Below are 10660 nucleotides of genomic sequence, written 5' to 3'. Positions count from 1 at the left end.
CGGGTGCTAGAACAGTTTCAAGAGAACCGAGACACTCTTGCAAAAGCTCTAAGACCCCTTTTTGCAAATTCTGCCCGCATTTTAGAATTGCCTCCTCATCTCTGTATAGTTGTTTTTCTGGGCTTTCAACAGGCTTAGACATTCTCTTTCCTAAGGTAGATTTCAGGCTGACACAGACTTTACAGCGTGCGGTAACAAGCATTCCGCATTTGACTGAAACAAACCCTTCTGTTTTTCTGGACCCATAGCGTCCCTTGCTTGAGTTTCAGAGTCCCATTTACTGGCGATGACTTCATAAGTCACTGCAGAAGCCATTAGAAGTTCAGCTGCTACCTCGTCTCTAAGAGTGGTTTTTTCATATATTCTCACATTTATCTTCTCCCACAGGCTTGGGGTAAAAATTTTGTCTGAATCCACGTTAGGGAATTCTACCCGTACCCAGGATAGAAGGCTTTTAAGCTCATCCGTGGACACAGAGATCGGGTGCTCCTTTACCATAGCTTCCAAAATAGCCAAAACCTCCCCCTCAGGTCTGGACATGTTTCCCTTTTGACGGCTTACCTGACCTCAGGGTCAGCTTTCTCTCAGCTCCTCTATCCGTGATCCGTTCCACAGCTCACAGACGTCTGGCTTGGCTTGTCCGCTCTCACCAGCACCGGGATTACCGAGATCTTCTTTTTCCCCTTTCCAGGGAGTTTTCCAGCTTTCTGCTGTCTTCGCTTTTTTCCTTTTTTTTTTTTTTTTTTCAGCAGGAGCCTTCAGTTCAAAGTGCCCCAAGTTTGGGAGCCACTTGTCTCTTTATGGCCTTTTTGATTTGGGTTCTTTTTCCCTTTGAACTGAAGATTGATGAGAGGGAGCATGGTTTTCTCTCGTTCGGTCTCAGTTGTTAATTTTTTGTTATCAGCATTACAAGGTACAAGGAGCTATGTGCACTATGATAGAAAAGGGGTAAAATGGCTAACAAAGATCTTCTTCAAGGTCTTTTATATGTCCATTTACCCAATTAACAGGTGCCAACTAAATTATTTTTCTTAGTGACCCAATGACCCAACACCTGTGTGCTGCACTCTGACATTTTCTACCCAATCACCTACTACTACCCAAACACCCCTAGGAGAAGAACATGAAGAAGAAAGAAGAAGGACAAGAGACAACACCCTAAATCCTCCATCTTGTCTCCTGTTCTCTAAACTACTTTTTCACCCAGTGATTTAAGAAACTTTCTAATCTACACATTTACACTTTTCCTATCTAACTTTAACATTTGTTTTCATGTGTCACCATGAAAACATGCACATGAATTTCGTATTATATGAAATTCAGTGTTTCCTTGAATCCTAGAACTAAATATTAAAAACAAGGGCACACACTCTGTATCTCAGCCTCCAACATGACGGTGAGAGCATCTCATAGGGTCTGGGGGAGCACCAGGATGCACTTGGACCTGGAGCATTGCTCAGAGGAGGTGGTGAGGGACAAAGCTTTTTGCCAGGAAACAGCAGCTGAACAGGTGAGCCAGTGTGGATTTGCAGGGCTGATCTTTCTGCTTTTCCCTTTTGATTCCATCTTGGCAGTCCCGCCTCAGTGCCCTCAATCTGTCACAAGAGTTCAAAAAAAAAAAAAAAGGCTGAGCAAACAGTGAAAATAAGGGGTACAGGTATGGTAGAATACAGTTGTACCCCACCCCCAACCCTAAACAGCAGCCCTAACAGCGCTCCCATTTCCCTGAGGCAGCTGCAGGCAGGAATCCTAAAGCAGCAGAGTGCCAGAACCCCGAGAGGTGCAGGCAGTACACCGTGTTCTAGGGCCAGTTGAGAAGAGATAGTGGCCACGTAGGTCCCGCTTGTGTGGGATAACCAGGGGTTTCCAGCCCCGGCCCACCCCGGGCTCCCCGTTCATCCGCAACCGGGGAGGCTCCCAAACCTCATCAAGGCGGCGGTTCGTTCGGATCCACAGCAATACCGGTTGAAGAGTTTCGCTCCGCAAGCCTCAGCATCCCAGCGGGGCTGAAGCATGCAGGCGAAGGACCCAGCCATTGTCAGGAGACCGTGAGTGTTGGGTTTTCACAGATGTGCTGCTAAGATCTTGCACTGATATTTGGTTTTCTTTATTGTACCTGTCCAAGAGACAACAGCCTGCCAGAAACGTGCCAGACGGTGAGGCGGCCTTCCCTTGTGCCCCACGTGGCTTCTCGTCCCCACGCATATGAGAGCTAAGTCGAAGTCCAAGACCTACAGAGGGGCATGAAAGCGGTGTGCTAGGTCAGCCCTCGTGGCCAAGGATTCTCGAATCGGCTTTGGAGATGTGGAGGTCCAAGCTGTGTCCCCTTGGGCCACCTCAAGGGAAAGCCTCACTTTGGCTCACAGTGCTGAGGTGCGCAGGACAGAGCAATCCCGGGGTGTGTCGTGTCACTTTTCTACCGTGCCTTCCGTGCCTTTCGTACCTCTCGTGTCGTACGTGCCTCGCCTTATCCCTTCCGGGGGCTTATCAGAAACCCCGGTGTCTCTCTTAACATCTCTGATCTCTCTGAAAAGAACATGAAGAAGAAAGAAAAAGGGACAAGAGACAACACCCTAAATCCTCCATCTCGTCTCCTCTAAACTTTTTCACCCAGTGATTTAAAAAAACTTTCTAATCTACACACTTCCACTTTTAGCTTTTTGTATCTAACTTTAACATTTGTTTTCATGCATCACCATGAAACCATGCTCATGAATTTCATATTATATGAAATTCAGTGTTTTTCTGGATCTTATAACTAAGTATCAGAAACAAGGGCACGCACTCTGTATTCCAGACTCCAACATTTGCCCGCTCTTTAAAAAAAAAAAAAAAATCAACCCAAATCTTTCAAACCTTTTCTTTGATTAATTTTCACTCAGGGTTATTTTTCCTTCTCTCATGCCCTACGCACCAACAACAGAACTGCTGCTCTGTTCTACAGAGCGCTCTGCCTCCAGTTTTGAACATCAGTTAACTGACCACTCAAAGCTAGAGAAATAGATCTAGGTTGCTTACTTAACCAGTAGCTTAATTTGTCTAATTCCTTTAAAGTTTCTGCTGAAACTGCTTGAATTGAAAGCTGAGTTGTTATAAATATCTATCTGAAATTTCATGACTCAAACTCTTCACAATCAAGTGTGACTAAGATTGATATAAGGTTACAATAAGATGTTGACTCTTTATATAGAACATAATAAATAAAAAGAAAAATTGAATATTATACCAAAATCTATTTTCACTGAGATAAGGTATACTTTCTTTTGAGTTAACTAAAAGAAGCGATGCAGGTGAAATCGCATCACAAAGCGATCACCAAAATGATACAGCTCAAGGGGGATACCTGATTCACCTTCATCTTCAAGGACTTTATCTCTCATGCAGGTTTCTGAATCTTGACACAGTTCACACCACGCTTTAACAAATGAGGCTTTACAATATCGATTTTCCTACTCTTTCACACGAAACCCAAAGTTCATCGCTCTCGCACGCGGGATCAAAGGCGTTCAGCCGTCAACTGCGGTCTCGATACGGTTCACATCGGCGTGCTCGCTCTTCTGCTCTTTGGGCCATCTGCTCGTCTCTGCAGCTGATGAGTTTCCATGTTCTTCGCTAGGCAGTTACTTCTGCTTTGAACCTGTGAATACAGAAACTACACTTTACTCCAAATTACTAACTGAAATTAATTTTTTATCTTCTCGCTTCTGAACCTTTGACAGGAACCAAAGAATTCTCTCTCAACTTTGCTCGAGTACTGTTAGAAGAATACCTGATAATTGATGGAACTGGCTTTGTGAAAGACTTGTTTAAAAAGGACCGATCAAGAATTATTTCCAATAGATATACAATATTTGCGTTTTTTCCAAAATCTAAAATACATACATAGCGTTTCCACGCTTCTGAACCGCAACCCGTTTCCTCCCCCTCTCTTATAAACAAAGGTAAAATATCCACTGTCTTGTTCTGACAATGAAAAACCAAAGTAAAACACATGCATATGTACAGATATAGGAAATAAAACTTTTACAGCAATCAAAAACTGGTTAAGAAGACGCATAATTAATATTATGCGATGTTAAACTTATCTAAATGATCTGTAATATGAATTGCCAAATGTACTAAATATATACTCTCATCCCAGGGTCTGCCACGGCTGATAAATCAATGGAAGATTGGAAAATCATGTCCAGATAACAATTCTCCAAGCTCACAGTAAAAATCCAGCTGCTATATTAATTCACTAATTGCCAAGTCCAATTGACCTGAATATTGTTTTGATGCAGAAAACTGGATTTATTTGTCAATTCTCTATCCAGGTAAAGTCAAGGCTTGGCCAGGGCCTAAGGTTTAAACTGGAAAGTGTTGGAGTCTGAAATACAGACTGTGTGCCCTTGTTTTTAATTTTTAGTTCTAAGATTCAGGAAAACACTGAATTTCATATAATATGAAATTCATGAGCATGTTTTCATAGTGATACATGAAAACAAATGCTAAAGTTAGACAAGAAAGGTAGGTGTGTAGATTAGAAAGTTTCTTAAATCACTGGGTGAAAAAGTAGTTTAGAGAATAAGAGACAAGATGGAGGATTTAGGGTGTTGTCCCTTGTCCTTCTTTCTTCTTCATGTCCTTCTCCTGGAGGTTTTTGGGTAATAGTTAGTAATTGGATAGAAAATGCTGCAGTGCATCACAGAGGTGATGGGTCATTGGGTCATTAAGAAAAATAATATACGTGTCTATTGTTAATTGGATAAAAATAGGTATAAAGATAAAAGAACTGCGTAGATCGGGGCCATTTTGTGTATCAGACATGAAGTGTGCCACAAGGCCTTGTTTGTACCATCAGAAGAAAGAAATGTACCAAATTGCAAAGATTAACCTTGTAACCAGCCTGGAGAGACCTGTTAAGTTTTGTGAGGATCCTGCAATAAACACGAGAAACAAGATTTTAACGAGCTCGAGAGTTTACTTCAAATAATGAAGATTGAGATAAGTGGAACTCCCCACGAGGGAGGATCCCAGAAGAATTCAGCCCAGAGAAGGCTGGGGAACTATAGAAAGCTGTATTCACAGAGAATTCAGCCCAGAGAAGGCTGGGAAACTATAGAAAGGCTGTATCTACAGAAAATTCAGCCCAGAGGAGGCTGGGAGATTATAGAAAGCTGTATTCACAGAGAATTGAGCCCAGAGAAGGCTAAGAGACTAGAGAAAAGATATATCCACAGAGAACAGAGCCCAAAGGAGGCAAAGAAAAGAGAGACAGAGGTAACAGAAAGATGCCTCTTAACGTATTACTGAAACAAGGTTCTCAATAGTAGCAGCTATGAGATGTTGGAGGCTGAGATACAGAGTGTGTGCCCTTGTTTTTAATATTTAGTTCTAGGATTCAAGGAAACACTGAATTTCATATAATACGAAATTCATGTGCATGTTTTCATGGTGACACATGAAAACAAATGTTAAAGTTAGATAGGAAAAGTGTAAATGTGTAGATTAGAAAGTTTCTTAAATCACTGGGTGAAAAAGTAGTTTAGAGAACAGGAGACAAGATGGAGGATTTAGGGTGTTGTCTCTTGTCCTTCTTCTTTCTTCTTCATGTTCTTCTCCTAGGGGTGTTTGGGTAGTAGTAGGTGATTGGGTAGAAAATGTCAGAGTGCAGCACACAGGTGTTGGGTCATTGGGTCACTAAGAAAAATAATTTAGTTGGCACCTGTTAATTGGGTAAATGGACATATAAAAGACCTTGAAGAAGATCTTTGTTAGCCATTTTACCCCTTTTCTATCGTAGTGCACATAGCTCCTTGTACCTTGTAATGCTCATAAGAAAAAATAAACAACTGAGACCAAACGAGAAAAACCAGCCTCCCTCTCATCAATCTTCAGTTCAAAGGGAAAAGAACCCAAATCCAAAAGTCCTTTAACTAGACAAATGGCTCCCAACCTTGGGGCACTTTGAACTGAATGCTCCTGTTGAAGGAAAAAAAAAAAACAACCCAACAAAAAAAACCCAAACAAACAAACAAACAGAAAAAAAACCCAAAAGAGAGAGAAGACAGTGGGAAGCTGGAAAAAAAAGAAGACAGCAGAAAGCTGGAAAACTCCCTGGAAAGGGGAAAAAGATGATCTTGGTAATCCCGGCGCCGGTGAGAGCGGACAAGCCAAGCCGGACGTCTGTGAGCTGTGGAACGGATCACGGATAGAGGAGCTGAGAGAAAGCTGACCCTGAGGTCAGGTAAGCCATCAAAAGGGAGCAAAAATATGGGAAACGTGTCCAAACCTGAGGGGGAGGTTTCGGCTACCTTGGAAGCTACGGTAAAGGAGCACCCGCTCTCTGTTTGCACGGATCAGTTTAAAAGCCTTCTATCCTGGGTAGAATTCCCTAACGTGGATTCAGAAAATATTTTTACCCCAAGCCTATGGGAGAAGATAAACGTCAGAGTATATGAAAAAACCACTCTTAGAGACGAGGTAGCGGCTGAACTAACAGCTTCTGCAGTGACTTATGAAGTCCTCGCCAGTATATGGGACTCTGAAACTCAGGCAAGGGACACTATGGGTCCAGAAAAACAGAAGGGTTTGTTTCAGTCAGATGCAGAATGCTCGTTACTGCACGCTGTAAAGTCTGTGTCAGCCTCCCGGAAATCTACCTTAGCAAAGAGAATGTGTAAGCCTGTTGAAAGCCCAGACAAACAACTATACCGAGACGAGGAGGCGATTCAAAAATGCGGGCAGAATTTGCAAAAAGGGGTCTTAGAGCTTTTGCAAGAGCGTCTGAGTTCTCTTGAAACTGTTCCAGCGCCCGGTCTGCCGGTGCCGGCAGAACAGGGAGGGGAAATTTCCTTGGCCGCCTGCGTGCCGGCAGCCGAGCCCCTTTCCGGCCCTAAGGGAGTGGAGTGGACAGCCCTGTCCCCCCTGGGAGGGTACGGGAGGGTTCGGCCCAAGCCAGAGCGGTCCGGGACCTCCACGGGCACGGCGGCCCCTGCGCCCCGCCTGCCAGGGGTGGGCTTCGAGCCACAGCTGTCAGTCAACGTGACGTCAGCAGTGACGCAACCACAGCCGCAGCTCCAGACCCCGCCTGCGGCACCGCCCCCAGGCCAGCCGTCATCCAGGGCGCCCGTGACGTCACAGGGAGGCGTGGTCCCGTCCCTCCGTGCCCAGCCCGGAGCCGGGGCACAGGCGGGTGGAGAAACCGAGCCTCGGCGTGCACCGAGCGCTGCGGCGGCACTTTTAAAATTGAATTCGCTTGACAATACAGCTTCAGCAGAGCAACAACAGCTTGGAAAAACAACAGCTTCACCACAGCAGATGGCTTCACTGGATACCACACGAAGCCAAGAGTCTTTTGAGCACAGCCGCGCTAACGCACAGTTCTTTCAATCCTCCCAGAGACATGGACACAGGGTTATGGCACATGTCAATATCAAGTCCAGCATCTCTCTCACGGTTTCAGAAAAATAGCCGAAAAGCAAAAATCAAAAGCATTGTAAGATGCATTACTGGCTAATCTGCAAATTATAGCAGTCACAAGCTTCAGAGAGAAGCCCCTATTGAAATGCCTTCAAAAATGGATCAAAAAGTTTAAAAATGTTGCATAATAGAATACATATAGATGTTATATTTCTAATGATAGCTGTAGATTTTGTTTCTACAGAATAACATAGAAAAAGATGATACTTACGCACCCAAGAAATTTAAAAGATTTTTTCTTCTGTTTCAGTATTCGTAATACATGAAAGTTTTGAAAATGTTATCTTCTCTATACATCTACTGATAATGTAATATTGTATGATATGGAGTGATCAAGTATTATTACTGAAATTACATTTAATTTCTGCAAGATGCTTTTCTTTAAAATTGGGTTAAAAATCATATGATTAACCCTACAGAAAAAGGATTGAATAAGAAGTTGCTTTCATTTTTAACCTTTCATTTGAATAAGTGTATTGTGGATTTAGATCAATATAGTTTTCAAAAATCTCAAAGATATATTAACCATATATTACCCATTTGCTTGGTATTTTTTTACAATTTTAATAAGGTAATTTTAATATGAGTCTTTCTGTTATAAAAAAAAACCCAAACATGTATAACAGCATATATACCAATTTAGATTTTGAATTTAAGTTAAAAAGCTAGACTTAATGTTTCTGAAAAGTACTACAAAAGCTGAATAGCAAATTACCAAATCTGTGGTGTTGTGGTTTTTTTCCAGTAAAACTGCACACTAAAAATCCTAATAAATTTAAACATAGGCCAAGCAAATTCTTGTTACGAATAAGCATTTTTAATAACATCTGCAGTTATTATAGGTTATTCTCAAAACCAAGTAACATAGAAAGGTGGTAAATTTGTTGCATCCCTATAATCTCTATCGTGAACCAATATTCCTATTATATTGTGTTCAAAGAAGCGTGTACCAAACTTTTAGTTGTCTTTTTTTATAATAACAGAGTAAGATTAAGTCATGTTTTCATCTAATATAGATTAAGTGTTAACAGAATTAAGCAAAGTTAAACTTCACTATGTTTAAAGTTAAGTGTTTTTAACTTCAGTTCTAACTTTGGTATTTTTTAACGTTAAGTTTTGTTGCTTCCTTTTGTCATAATTAATTTTTAACAAGTTTAAAATTTAAATTGCTTCATGTCTTATTGAAGACATTTGTTTAAACTACATAGTTATTTTCCTAGAAAGATGAAAAAAACTACAACTGAAACAGCTGTGATAGAACACTGGTGAACACCTGCTTAAGAACAGAGGTGAATGCTGTTTGTGACACCCTTGATTTCATTAGAAGTTCTATCGTTTGTTATAACCTCTGCAGTTTTAGTTTTCTATAAGTTGCACAAAAAAATAATGATAGTTATTTACAAAAAATTTAAAAGTTCTTCACTTTAATTCATTTTTAGTCATTAAGACAGGAATGTTTCAAAAATATTATCTCGATTTCCTCAGACACTTACTGATGACATATACATTGTATAGTGTAAATTTATAGGTTTCTACGATAAGCATTATCTATGAAGTGTCGTTTTATTTACAGCCCGCTTTATACATATTTTGATATATATTTGTGTAATTACCTTTTAGACACGTGTCATTTGAGAATTTTTTGTTTTCTAACTACAGATGTATCTCGGTCAGTAAGTTATGCAGCTGCTTCTATGTAGAGTTTTTTTTTGTGTTAGTTTTTACTCTTTTCCTTGTTTAAAAAGATTTACATTTACCTAATCCAATGTAACTTTATTATTTTAGTTTCCAAAATTCTAAGAAAATGTGTCACGGTTGAAAGTTAAGTGTTATGAAAGAAACTTCAGATTAAATTAACTATTGGATAGTTTAATTAGTCAATTACCTAAGACATCTGATCATTTGTTTTATACAAATGCCTTTAAAGGTTTGCAGTGTTTTAAGCACCCTATAGCTGCTATTTTTAAACCCTTTGCTTTGAAAATTACTTCAGAGACATCTTTCCAGTTTAAACCTTAGGCTCTGGCCAAGCCTTGACTTTACCTAGATAGAGAATTTACCAATATACCCAGAAGTTTTCCGCATCAAAGCAATATTCAGGTCAATTGGACTTGGCAATTAGTGAATTAATATAGCAGCTAGATTTTACGGCGGGCTCGGAAAATCGTTATCCGGACACGATTTTCCAATCTTCCATTGATTTATCAGCAGTGACAGACTCTGGGATGAGAGTATATATTTAGTACATTTGGCAATTCATATTACAGATCATTTAGATAAGTTTAACATCGCATAATATTAATTATGCGTCTTCTTAACCAGTTTTTGATTGCCGTAAACGGTATCATATACGCACGCATACGTATACATATAGGAAAGAACACTTTTACAGCGATCAAAAACTTACGGATGGACGCATAAAACAGTTATTACTCCTGAGTTTTCTCGTACCTTCCTTCGAAGCACCGGGGACTAGTATCGTCTAGTCCTAAGCTAATCACCGGGCCTCCCCTGCCAGGACGGAAGGCTATCCCAGAGCCCACATCCGAATCTCAACTTACCCCACGTGACCTCGGCCGTAAGCGTCTCACGTGAGTAATTCCTTTAGGCCGTAGTAACAAATACGTGGACAATATTTGTCGGTAAAATTATCGATGAAATGTGGGTTACTTCTCTGGAGACCTGAGGATTCACTTCTGCCTCTGGTCAGGATACAACAGAGAAGATCTGTGGTACAAATGGTCACAAGCGATCAAACAGGACATCCAGCTTCTCCTTGAACTTTGTGGAACAGGGTTGGCATCCAGCCTCGTCCTTAGACCGGGAAGCAGTTCCTAGAAATGGGAAACGGGAGGCAAGGAAGATTCAGGCTAAATATGGATTCAAACCGGACCGGGTGTTAGCGCAGGAAGAGACATTTTTCATCCAGACTGCCGAAATGAAGACCCGTAAAATCCTAGCTCTGCTTCGTGTTTCACGTACTTTTACGTGGCATTTACATTAGCAGAAAAAATGAGCAAAGAATAAACACGACAGGTTCCCGTTATTGTTGCGCGAAGGCTTTTTTTAAAGGCCGCATACTCACCGTCTCTTTTTCACTCCAGGCTCGGCTTTTCCCCCGACGTCCGCCGCATCGGGCGTCGCGAGGACGGCCGGGTTCTTCAGCGGGGAGTCTCAGGAGCCGGTACGAATTCTG

General features: G+C 41.3%; 1 long non-coding RNA gene across 1 annotated transcript; it reads right to left on the bottom strand.

Annotated features, from left to right (window-relative positions):
• Window positions 1-2124: 2124 nt before the first annotated feature.
• On the bottom strand, window positions 2125-10064 carry LOC131588664 (uncharacterized). Its single transcript, XR_009279635.1, has 4 exons — window positions 10026-10064; window positions 3344-3637; window positions 2355-2526; window positions 2125-2231 (listed from the first exon to the last, which is right to left on the bottom strand). It is a non-coding gene; the product is annotated as an uncharacterized LOC131588664 (long non-coding RNA).
• Window positions 10065-10660: the final 596 nt, after the last annotated feature.

This window comes from Poecile atricapillus, chromosome 26 (genome assembly GCF_030490865.1).
Source record: "Poecile atricapillus isolate bPoeAtr1 chromosome 26, bPoeAtr1.hap1, whole genome shotgun sequence".
Taxonomy (NCBI): domain Eukaryota; kingdom Metazoa; phylum Chordata; class Aves; order Passeriformes; family Paridae; genus Poecile; species Poecile atricapillus.
This window is presented reverse-complemented; position numbering and strand designations above follow the sequence as displayed.